Source organism: Mus musculus, chromosome 4, assembly GCF_000001635.26.
Source record: "Mus musculus strain C57BL/6J chromosome 4, GRCm38.p6 C57BL/6J".
Taxonomy (NCBI): Eukaryota; Metazoa; Chordata; class Mammalia; order Rodentia; family Muridae; genus Mus; species Mus musculus.
Genome location: NC_000070.6, coordinates 22490001 through 22500914, shown reverse-complemented (window position 1 = coordinate 22500914; position 10914 = coordinate 22490001). Strand labels below are relative to the sequence as shown.

At 46.7% G+C, this 10914-nt stretch overlaps 1 long non-coding RNA gene across 1 annotated transcript; it reads right to left on the bottom strand.

The window, feature by feature from the left end:
• Window positions 1-7788: 7788 nt before the first annotated feature.
• Gm30731 (predicted gene, 30731) lies at window positions 7789-10367 on the bottom strand. Its single transcript, NR_131335.1, has 3 exons — window positions 10132-10367; window positions 8716-9024; window positions 7789-8068 (listed from the first exon to the last, which is right to left on the bottom strand). It is a non-coding gene; the product is annotated as a predicted gene, 30731 (long non-coding RNA).
• Between the last annotated feature and the right edge of the window lie 547 nt (window positions 10368-10914).

Sequence of the window (10914 nt, the reverse complement as noted above, 5' to 3'; positions counted from 1 at the left end):
CAAATAAATTCTATTCTGTAGCTTTTGTCTTCACTCCATTTATTATTTTTTTAACTGTTCAGAAGCTTTCTAGTTTTATGAGGTCCCATTTGTCAATTTCTTTTTACCTTAGTTCACACAACAGGGCATCCAGATGAAGTTTGTACCTCAATATAATATAAACAAAACTGTTTTCACTTTAGCTTCTTTCTCTGGGTATCATTATAAGGCTAATCCTCATTTCGCTTGATTGATCTGTTAAAGCCAATGGCCTTCCCTAGAACAATCACAGCAGGACTCAACAAGTTCATTGGCAAGTCCTGGGCCTTCTCCCTAGACTAGGGTCATTTCCATTAAAAATAATACTTGGAAGAATTAGAACAACTTCTCAACAAAATGTTTCCAGTGATGCACAATTATCAATAACAAATTCAATGGCACAAATTTTGCAATAGAAGTGTCATATCTTAGTAGCTCACAGAGGTAGAGAGCTGGTCTTAAAAGAGAGGACAAAGAAGGTGACTCATGGCCATGTGGTTATATTTTAAGAAAGCTGCAAACTCCTTCTGCCTAAAATATCTTTTCCATCTGCCAACTACAGTCTGAAGCTCCAACTGCACTACAGAGATTGTTGTTTGGTCCTTAATGTGAACCTTTAAAACTTTGGAAAAATAGGCAAATGCCATTTAGCAAATCTCAGCTTTTGATGTCTTTATATTGATTACCTTATCAGACTGGGAATCAGAGAGGGAAAAAAGAGAGTGAGCTGTCATTCATAGGAATATGTTTAACTGCTTGAAAATGTCACAAAAGAAGGACCTAGAATCTATGTGTCCAGTGTAATAGACAAAAATAAGGAGAAAGTGGCAGGTGGTGGAACAGTTCAGACACAGCCATTCTGCTTCTCTTGGTAATGACACCTCCCATACCACCACCTTAGTCCATCTTAGAGGGGATGTTCTGTGAGAAGAGACTCAAGAGTTCCCAGCAAGACAAGTTCCTCATTGGAGACATTGCTGTAGAGTGGCGTGTGTCCTGATCTATAGGATGAGAGGGGATATTGATTAATGCTCACCAGGAAGAATATCAGTCTCTAAGAACTCACTGGAAGGATTTCCATCTTCTACTATCAATAATTAAGCAACTGGGTCTATGGGGCACTTGTTGATCTTCTCTGATGACAGAGAAGGGACATTGTCTAATGCAGCAAGAGCAATAGAACAAGATCCCTTGACCAGCTTTCCCGTGGTGTGGGCCCAGGAATTGATCTTTCTCTGTACTATCTTTCTCTATAATATCTTTCTGTATACTAACCTAGTTTTGAACTCATTAGAACTAAGATCTCTATCTTGTCAGGCATTGTTTTCTTAAGTGGGAATTATAACAACATACAGCAATTAAAAAAAAAATCTTCCTCAAAGTTTTAACAAACAGATGACCAAGGAAAGGGTAGAAAGAAAAGAGGGAAAGGAAGAAACTCATTTAAGCTAAAAACTGTTTACATGCGGGGAAAGGTAAAGTTATGTAGGTAAAAGCGGTTTTTAAATTTTAAATATTTTATTGCTGTTAGCCTTTGATAACAGTATCATTATATATTCCTGAATATTTTTAAAAATAGGGGCCTTGGTAAAATGTCGATTTGATTTTGCTAAGATTTGTCCTTATATTTAGAATTAACGGCGTGGGAGGGGGGGAAATCATCTCTGTGGCCCAGTTAGATGCTAACTGCACATGGGGGAAGAATGAATATACTCTAAAAGTCTCTACAGCCTGAATTAAGTTTAATGTTCAAATGATAGAAAACCAAGCCGAATAAAAATGGAAACTATTGAGTTTTTGTTAACATTTTTCCCCCCAAAAGAATGAGCTACTGCTGTTTTTCAACGTGTCCTAAAGACTCGGTTAGCTGCTGCTCTGGATGGTTTTCCTTCGGTGATAAAAGGTTTTCTGGGCGGTTTGAGTTAAAGCTCTTATGTAAATAGAGAGGCTTACATAATGCTCTTTAAACTACAACTTTGAAAGAGGCCTGCAGCAAGCGTACAAAGTCTGTCTCTGCTGCAAATGGCCCCAGCCAAAGTCACCCAAAACTCGTTTAAGAAAACAAGAAGGGTAAACAGAGTGTAAGCGTGTTTCAGTTCGTTTGAGCTCCCAGTGTAGACAAAGAGCAAGTAAGAGGTGTTTCTCCAGACTAGCGCACGGCTTTCCGAGTGGTCTTTTGAGGAACGCTCCTGAGTGTCATTCATTTTGCATTTCCTTGTAAATTCTAAAGGGCAGACGCACCTAGCGCCCAGACTCCTCCCAGTGACTTCTTACAGTGCGTCCTCTCCCGGAAGATGCTGAACTAGTATTGAATGCAATTTCTGGAGTGGCACGGGCACGCTCTAGGGCGCCACAGCGGAGGCGTCCTCTGGCCGAGCAGAGCATCTCTCAGACCGCCTGCTCCGGGAGAGGGGAACCGAGGCAACCAGGGAAGCCGCAGCTTACGCCGGTGAGCAGAGGAGCTGGAAAGTTCGAACCCGGCAGCTGTGGCAGTGAGAGTCTGCGGGGTTTGGGGAAGAGGCATCTTTCCACCAAAGACTTCTTAGGAGAGATTTTGAGAATACACAAGGATCCAAGGCGGTCGGTTTTCTATAGAACCGGGTGCTCGCAAAAGCACTTAGTGACGCGACTCTCAGCGCGCGAGGCTGAGCCCTAGGTCGCCAACGCCAGGGTAGTTCTCCCAGGCCCCGCCCTAGCGCTTGCTGCGAGGAATTCGAGCCGAATTTACAGTCTTTACCCCCTACCCCCCCCCCCCACACCCCCTTCAATCCCATCTCCTGGCGCTGCCGCCACCTGGGAAGCTAACTTTCAGGCCCATTGCCTTCCTGGAAAGGTACTCCACCCGGGACAGGGCGTTCCGCCAGCCACTACGAAGTCCTAGCGTGCTCTGAGCAGTCTGTGGGGAGGCAGTGACCGCCACTGGCCCCTATCCTCTTCCAAGTCCTATTGGACTCTCGGGACAGTTCCACCCGGTGGGGTCTGGGGCGGGTGGCCAATCTCCTCCCCCACTGTTCACTTTCTCCTCTCGCCCCTTCCCCCATTCACTGGGACGCGTAGAAACGCTCTCACTTGCATGCCCTTTAGCCCTAGACGCCTGAAGGTAGCTGAATGGAAACACTGACACGTGAAAACTCTATTCTGAGTGACTTAGAATTGGTCGCCTTGAGGTTTTAATCTTGCCCCTCTGGTCCCGCCCAGCCTTAAGAGCAGCTGTCCTGACGCAGCCTCTGCGGTTCTTGAGGAAGGTGAGGGCGTTGGGAGGCGCACTGGGACTTGAGCGACCCGGACCATACACTGTATCTAGGAGAAAACTCCACAACCTAAAGGAATTTAACTCCTTGTGTATTGTTTCCAAACCAGATTCGCACGACAGCTTTCTTCTGAGCCCTGAGACCGTCAAGTCCCGATTTAGAAACTAAGAGAATGAACTGGCCACCACCAACCATCTGCTGGAGGTGGGAGGTGCCCTACCCCCTTTCTGGCCTTTTTTCTGCTCCCTCCCTATGTGCAACTGGTTTTCGCCTGCTGGAGACGTGCCCTCCCCCATCCCAACCCTACCCGAGGGCAGTCACGGAGGCCGAGGCCGAGGCTAGGTCAAGCAGAGGCTGATGTGCCCTGGACAGCCATGAGTGCTGTGGTCAGCATAGGTGGTATTTGGAAATATCAGCGCACCACCGATCTCTTCTAAGAGTCTTTAGAAGAACCTGATCTCCATTGTTTGGCTTTTAGTTGTCCCTCCCTTTCCCCTTGAGGACCACTAGGTGCTCTCTCATCTACAAGTTGAACCATAAGCTAAGTGATTTCTAGTCTTAAAGAAAGGGCCACGATGTTTGTTGGCTGGACGTTCTGTTTTGCTGACCTGAGAGACTAGCTGATAATACACTCTAGTCCTTGGCTACCACAAAAGGTCCTCTAGAGCTCCAGGTCCACCTGGGGACCACCTGCCAAACTCCCTGCCCTCCAGCGACCATCAGCAATGCAAAGTCAGAATGAGTTTAACTCTCTTTCTTGTGACCTCCTGTCTTGGTTCTCTCCCAGTGAATGTCTGAAAGGAAACATGACCACAGTTAAGGAAACCCCTGTGCACTTGCCTCTGTCTCCCTGAAACCTGGAAATGAAAATAGAACTCGTTTGATGTATGAGGAGATGTTATCTAATTAGGATGTAAGAAATTTAATCTTTCTAGCATGCAGGTCATATAATTAATGTTAATTTAACGCTCAAATTCTCAGTCATTAATTTTTATTCTCTTAAATGCAGTTTGGCAGGGGCCTCTGATCCAGGGCAATGGATTTTACTGGATGTGAGAGCACTCTTGGTATTAGGAGCGACTCACTGCAAACCTTCCTATCCCAATAACAAGATCACATCATGTATGCATTATTAAGCTACATAATTGAACAGTCTATAGTTTGCATATCAGACTATTAAAATAATGTGTTTTGCTTTTCTCTGAACACGTATTGTTCAAGCCTCTGCGAATATGTGGTGATTCTGATAATTATCACCAAATTACAGCAAATGTTCTCTTCATTAACATGATTTCTTTCAAGCCTTTTTAAAATGTGAATATCATTATGAATTAAGGGACTTCTTCCAAAGTTATACAAACTTTTATTTTAAGGAACTTGTCATTAGGAGAGAAAGGATGCATTTTAAAGAGTGGAACTAGAGTGATACATTTATTTGACTTTAAAATGGTTTCCTCCGGTCAAGTAAAAGTTTTCCTTTTAGCTTTCAGTTGAAGCTTCTAGGATAGAGACAAAGAGGAGAAGGGGAGACTGAAGGGAGGAGAAAGAAAATGTCAAACTTAGACGTTACTGTACAGTGAGAAGGCTGTTAAAGTCCCCAATTCTCTGCAGAAAGCTAACGTCACCAAGGAAAATCCTGACTGCTTACCTGCCCTATCATTAACGGTGGCTCTTGCTTTAAAAAGTATAAGCTCAGAATTTTCCGAAGCTAACAGTTTATTACTAACTAAACACTGTTATCCCAGTCCTGAGCTGTACTGTTGGAGAAACGATACACACGGGAATAAAACCAAAAAGACTTCATTGCAGCCTCCCCTCACAATATCTTCAAAGCTGAATAGCAGGGCTTGTTTCGTTGTTGATTTTTTTTTCCCTAACTACTGCAAAATAAAAGTCTTTTTTTAATGTGAAAGTTTTACATGGCCATCGACTTTACTTTTGAGCGAACTTTCCCTTTGAGAGATCCTGAAACTCTTATAAGGGGGCACTGTGGCCCAGGTGTTGCTGCTGCTTCACCTGTAGGTTTTGTAGGCTGTAGGTTTTGGAGCTCTCTAGTCCTTTTCTGAGTCGCCTGCGGAGCCATTTGTTGCTGTCAGTTCTGGTGGGGAGGGGGCTTCAGCCACAGGGAAAGTATTAGGAGTTTGAGAGAGTTTAGGATTTTCTTTCTTTTTTTTCTTTCTTTCTTTTTTTTCCAAACAAAATAAGACTGGAAAAGAGTAGGGGTGGACATTCTCTCAGAACCCGCAGTAATCGTCCTGCTCCTTGCTAATGGACACCGCCCCCCTCACCCCCCCCCCCCCAGCTCGGTGCTGGGGTCCCCGGGGCCCCTCTTCTGGAGGCTGCAGTCGGTTCTCTGGTAAAAAGTGCCAAGCCTTCGGCGGCACTTTTATTTTGGCTGAGAAGAGGGAGCCCTGCTCCCAGGACCAGGGGAGCTAACTGAGCCCTTCTGTTTGGATTTCCCTGCTCGCTATAGCAACCAGCAGCGTCAGGACAAAAATGCGCCCTCCCTGGACAATGGCCCGGCCTCCCGCTTCTCGCCCTTGTCTTCCTTCCCGGAAAGCAGCCAGGACCTGACTCGGCGATCGCTAGCCAGGGACCCGACCCCCTCCCCTTCTACGCCTTCCGTAGCAGTCCTTCTGGAGGTCGGGACTCCACTCCCGGACCGCTGCAGCCCCTTTCCCCACACCCCTGCTGATCTCGGGTGCAGGAGGAGGCCAGGACTGTGGGACCCCGGCCGAGAACCCGAGATCCCGCAGCAAACTTCTCAGCCAGATTGGGGGAATAAGGTGATGGTGAGCCTGTGGAACAGAAACACCAAGTTTGTTTGTTTGTTTGTTTTTTCAGGATTAAAAATTAATTGGGGTTATCCATGAAGTAGACTTCACCTGTATGGCAGGGAGCGCGCACGCGCGAACGCTCACGTAAATACAATCATCCTACGTCGGATCCTAGGCAGGAACCCCCACTTTCTTTCACTCCTCCAAGGTTAATTAAGTTCCCTTCCAAGAACTAAACTCCACGCCTATTCATTATTCCCTCCTTTTGACCTAGGGCATTAAAATAATCGGGCCTGTGACTCTGCCCAGTCCTCTCTCTATTTTGCATGCAATGCTGAAGCCAGGGCTGCCCTAGATTGCCACCGAAATTTTTCAGAAAAAGCAAAGAAGTCTCAGTATTCCCTCTACTTAAGTTTTCCTTTCCCCAGATCTTTACCAGGCAATTTACAGACCAAGGAACTGCATTCTGAAAATTCTTGCTTAGGAATAATTCCATCCTTAACTTCTTAAATATATATTCAGAGGTTCATAGGATGACTGAATTGAAAGTCGGGGACATAGGACTAGGTCGTGGGAAGCATTTGCTGCCACTGTGGTTACTGCTCTCAGGAAAACATCTCTCTCAGACACCACCCCTCTCCTGCTGGCTGAGGTCCCCAGTAGCAAGGACACAATTGCTAAGTGTACTTGTACAATTTGGAAGGGATTTGCATTCATGCTTTGTGCTGCCGGAATAAGAGAACAGAAGTCTAACTTCAACTGCAAACAGCCTGTTTCTTTCAGGGACAAAGAACCAAAACGAGCCCTTGGCTTCGCTGAAGAACTGATAACTCTTCTGTTGTGTGAGCAGGTGCGCTGCTGACCTGGCTTGCCTTCCTCTAATCAGACTGATGCACACTGCTACCTACCCAAACTTCATCTCAGAACACTTCCAAAGGCGTTAGAGCCTAGAAGGTCCCTTGAATTTACCAAAGTGTTGCCATTCCCTCTGGTGGCCATCCATCCACCTGCCTTAGGGTAAATTAGAGAAAAAACACACACCTTTAGGTTTCATTGTTAGAAATTTATTTAACCTTTGGTACTTTGACAATGAAATTTCAAGGAAGTGAACTAAAAGGCACAGAGCCCTTCATGTTCTGTTCCTGAGATTTCAGCTCCTCCACACAGGGTCTGTCTAGCTTGTCCCTGAAATGCATCCTTTATATTTACACCTTCTTCTGGCCTCATATTCAACACTCAAAACTTAGCAGGCTTTCTTTGGTAGTTTACTCCAAGTAATCCCAGAAACAGCTTACACTGCCTGGGTTATGTGGTGTTAGAAGTCTTCAAACCTGTTTATAAAATGTTCACTTTGTGAGTACAAGGAGTGGGTCATTTTAATGAGGAGATCCATAGCTTGAAGAAGGGAAAAGAAATTAATGAATGCAAACAGTTCCAAATCCAAACAATGTCAAATCCTACTGAACGGTACATTTTCAATGGACTACTTGGTAGGTAGTTAAAAATAAACAGAATTGTGTGCATACAAGCAACCAACAAACTAACTTGCCACGTATATGAGTTAAGGAGCTTCACCTTTCAGAAAGTTTGTGCTTCTTCACCTTTGCTTTTGCTTTGTTCTGTTTTTCCATTGATGTGGGGACAGACAAACATTCAGCAATTTGCAAAATGTATTTATACATGGAACATAAAATTCTAAGTGGCAGATCTTTATTCAAGAGACAATGCATAGCTATTTAATTACAATTAATTTTTTCAGGTAAATTTTATTTTGTATCTCCTAAGAACATACAACTTGGAAATGCATTTTCTAGGCTCCTTATAAATGGATTCCCCAAGGCCTCAGTTCTTGAAGCTTAAAGGCAGTTTTCATTAAAGCAACCAGCTGCCTCTTTGTGTGGAGTGGTCCTTAAAGCTGTAGCTCTGAGGTCGGAGCCTCAGTTTTGACATTCTGTAGACTCTGGGCAAAGACGTTCCATTCAGATGTGGGGAGAAGAGGTCTCCATCAAGCAGCTGCTGGCACTAGAAGAGCAGAAAGAAAGGAGAGGGGGAGGAGGAGGAGGAGGAGGAGGAGGAGGAGGAGGAGGAGGAGGAGGAGGAGGAGGAGGGTAATCCCACCCAAGGTGGATGTACCTTTTTTTTAAAGCAATGATCGCCTTTACATAATTTTAAGCCAGTTGTCACTTTTACTCTTCCAATGACCATCTAAGAAAATCCCTTTTGTTTTCTGTTGTTACCTGATTTCTACTTTACTGAGATTGCATAACGAAGCAAAATGTAAATCTATCAAATGAATGTCATCTCTCCTGTTTCAGTGTCTTCAGTTCAGTGTACAAAAATGGTTAGGTACACCTTCGGTCAATTTCTAGCATAAAGAAATACATAAACAACATTTTATGTATTTATGAAGTGAAAGTGTTTGCTAGTTAACAAGCAGAGTTTAAGTTCCAGAGCTTGGACTGCTCTACTAAGGGGATAATTTGGGGATTCTTGAATCAAGAGGCTGCCGCTTTTCAAAGCCCCGCACAGCAGTTTCTCAGTGTGTGTGTGTGTGTGTGTGTGTGTGTGTGTGTGTGTGTGTGTGTGTGTGGTTTTTAGCATTGTTGTGTCTGGTTGTTTTCCCTCTACCTAGTGCATTCTAATCTCAGGAAGCCCACACCACTTCATACCAGCGCAACCACAGTACCGCTGAATAACGCCCTTCCAGAAGATCTGAGAGAACCTGAGGTGCAGCCTAAGACAAGACCTCTCCATTGTAGTGCAGCAACTCCTGCCTTAGGGTCTCTGGGGTTTGGGCAGTCCTCGCCCCCGGCAGAGAGGCCAGCACCAAGTGCTTTCTCAGCCATTGTCCTAGCAAGTGCACTGGAGGAGCTGTGCCAGAGTGAGGCAGATATCACCGCTTCTTGTCAGTTCAAAGCCTGTTAAGGTTGTTTGAAATCCTCTCCACGTCATCGTAAGCAGCCTCGGTCTTTGAACAGCTGCTTTGAACAGTGAAAAAGAACAAGCTGAATCAAAAGCCAAAGGAGTCTACCCAAGACACCTTCAACGCACCATTTCAGACAGAGACTGGCAAGCAAACAGGCGGTCTCTTCCCTGACTTGGTCAGTAAGAAGAACCGTGTCAATGACCGTGAGACCAGAGAGAGTCCTCCCACCCTCCCCCCTTCCCCAATTTGGAGTTAAAACCTTAGAGAGCCAAGGTTTCTGGAGTCCCTGAGCTGCTAGATCTGCTACAAGCGGAGGAGGCGCGCGGGGCGTGGGGAGGTGGGGGGGGGGGACTCCCAGATGCTCCGAACCCCGCTTTCGAGCCAACCAGGCCCCCAGCGACAGGCGGAGGCAGTCTGGGCTCATGGAGGGGTGGAGAGGGGCGGTGCTCCAAGTGGAGCTGCGCTCCTCGTCCGACCCTCCCCTCCACTGGCCCTGCACGGTGTGTGTGTGTGTGTGTGTGTGTGTGTGTGTGTGTGCGCGCGCGCGCATGCGAGCGTGTGTGAAAACGGAGGCTGAGGCTCCTTGGCGGGACACCATTTAGTATACTCCCGAGTACAACCCCCCCACACACACACACAGCTAGACCAGTTGGGGAGCCACTTCGAGCTAGTCCATTCGCACGCCTGCGGATGAGGCGGGGATGGGGGGGGGGAGTGCAGTTCTGGGACAACAAAATAGGGAGGATCTGCTGGCATTAACAGTCAGTGGAGTCCCATCACAGTAAGTTCTGATGTTCACGTGATGCCTCCTCGCTGCCACCACCGTCAGGCGCAGACACTTAGCGTCCTATGCCTAGGGTACCCCTGGGGGAGGGAGTTCTTAACCTAGGTAGCCACACATCCATCGGAAAGAAATCTGGAAACTTAATTATTCCCTTGAGAGTATCACCCTACAGGCTTCGAAGAATCTTCTAAAAGCAACAGAAGAAGAAGAAGGAGGAGGAGGAGGAGGAGGAGGAGGAAGGAAGGAAGGAAGGAAGGAAGGAAGGAAGGAAGAAAGAAAGAAAGAAAGAAAGAAAGAAAGAAAGAAAGAAAGAAAGAAAACCCCCACAAAAACAAACAAAAACCAATGTGAAATTAAATAGGAACAGAAGGTCACCTCTCTTTACTGGCGGAGAAAGGAGATGTCCTCCGCACACTGCCTTAAGTCCTTTCAAGCAGCTGAATTCTTCCGCAGGTTGGAGATTTGAACTCCTGGGGAAGCAAGAAAGCCAAGCCCGGAGGGCTGGGAAGGAAGACAGTTGGGGAGAGGCGTGGACATTTCACAACCCGGCAGTATATCCTACTGGGCACGTAGGTTACACCTCCAGAAGACCAGAGGAAGTTGCTTCTCCCGCCGCCCCCGGTCGAGGGCGCAAACCAAAAATCACCCTCAGCAGACGCCGAGTCTGCGCACTGAGAAGGGTGGAACTTTTCAATGTTTCCTGGCCCCGCAAAGTTACTAAATTTCTAACAGCCCCGAAAGGCGCAGCCTAAGTGGCTGTGCGTTCCCTATGGGACTCTCAGCCCTGAGGAGCGGAGCTGAGCAGGTGAGCGCGAGCAGGTGGAGCTCGGTCCTGCTGGCTCCAGTGGGCGCGCCCCTCCCCTGACCGTTGCTGTCCCCTCCATACACTTTCATAAACACAGAACACGTGGAGATTCGCAGTCAAGGCTCTTTGCGGGGGCCAGTGCTCAGCCGCGGTGATTTATAAACAATTCAGCCACTCCCGGAAGAGCACCACATCTCGTTAGTCGTGATGAATTTTTCTGGCCCGCTCCATTTTGCTGTCTAGATGAAGATGCTCCGAGGCCCTAAAATGCTCCCTCTGAGCCTCAATTTGGCCGAAAGAACCAGCCGGAGCTCTACCCCGCGCTGGGCCAGAGCATAGAAGCGGGGAGGCCA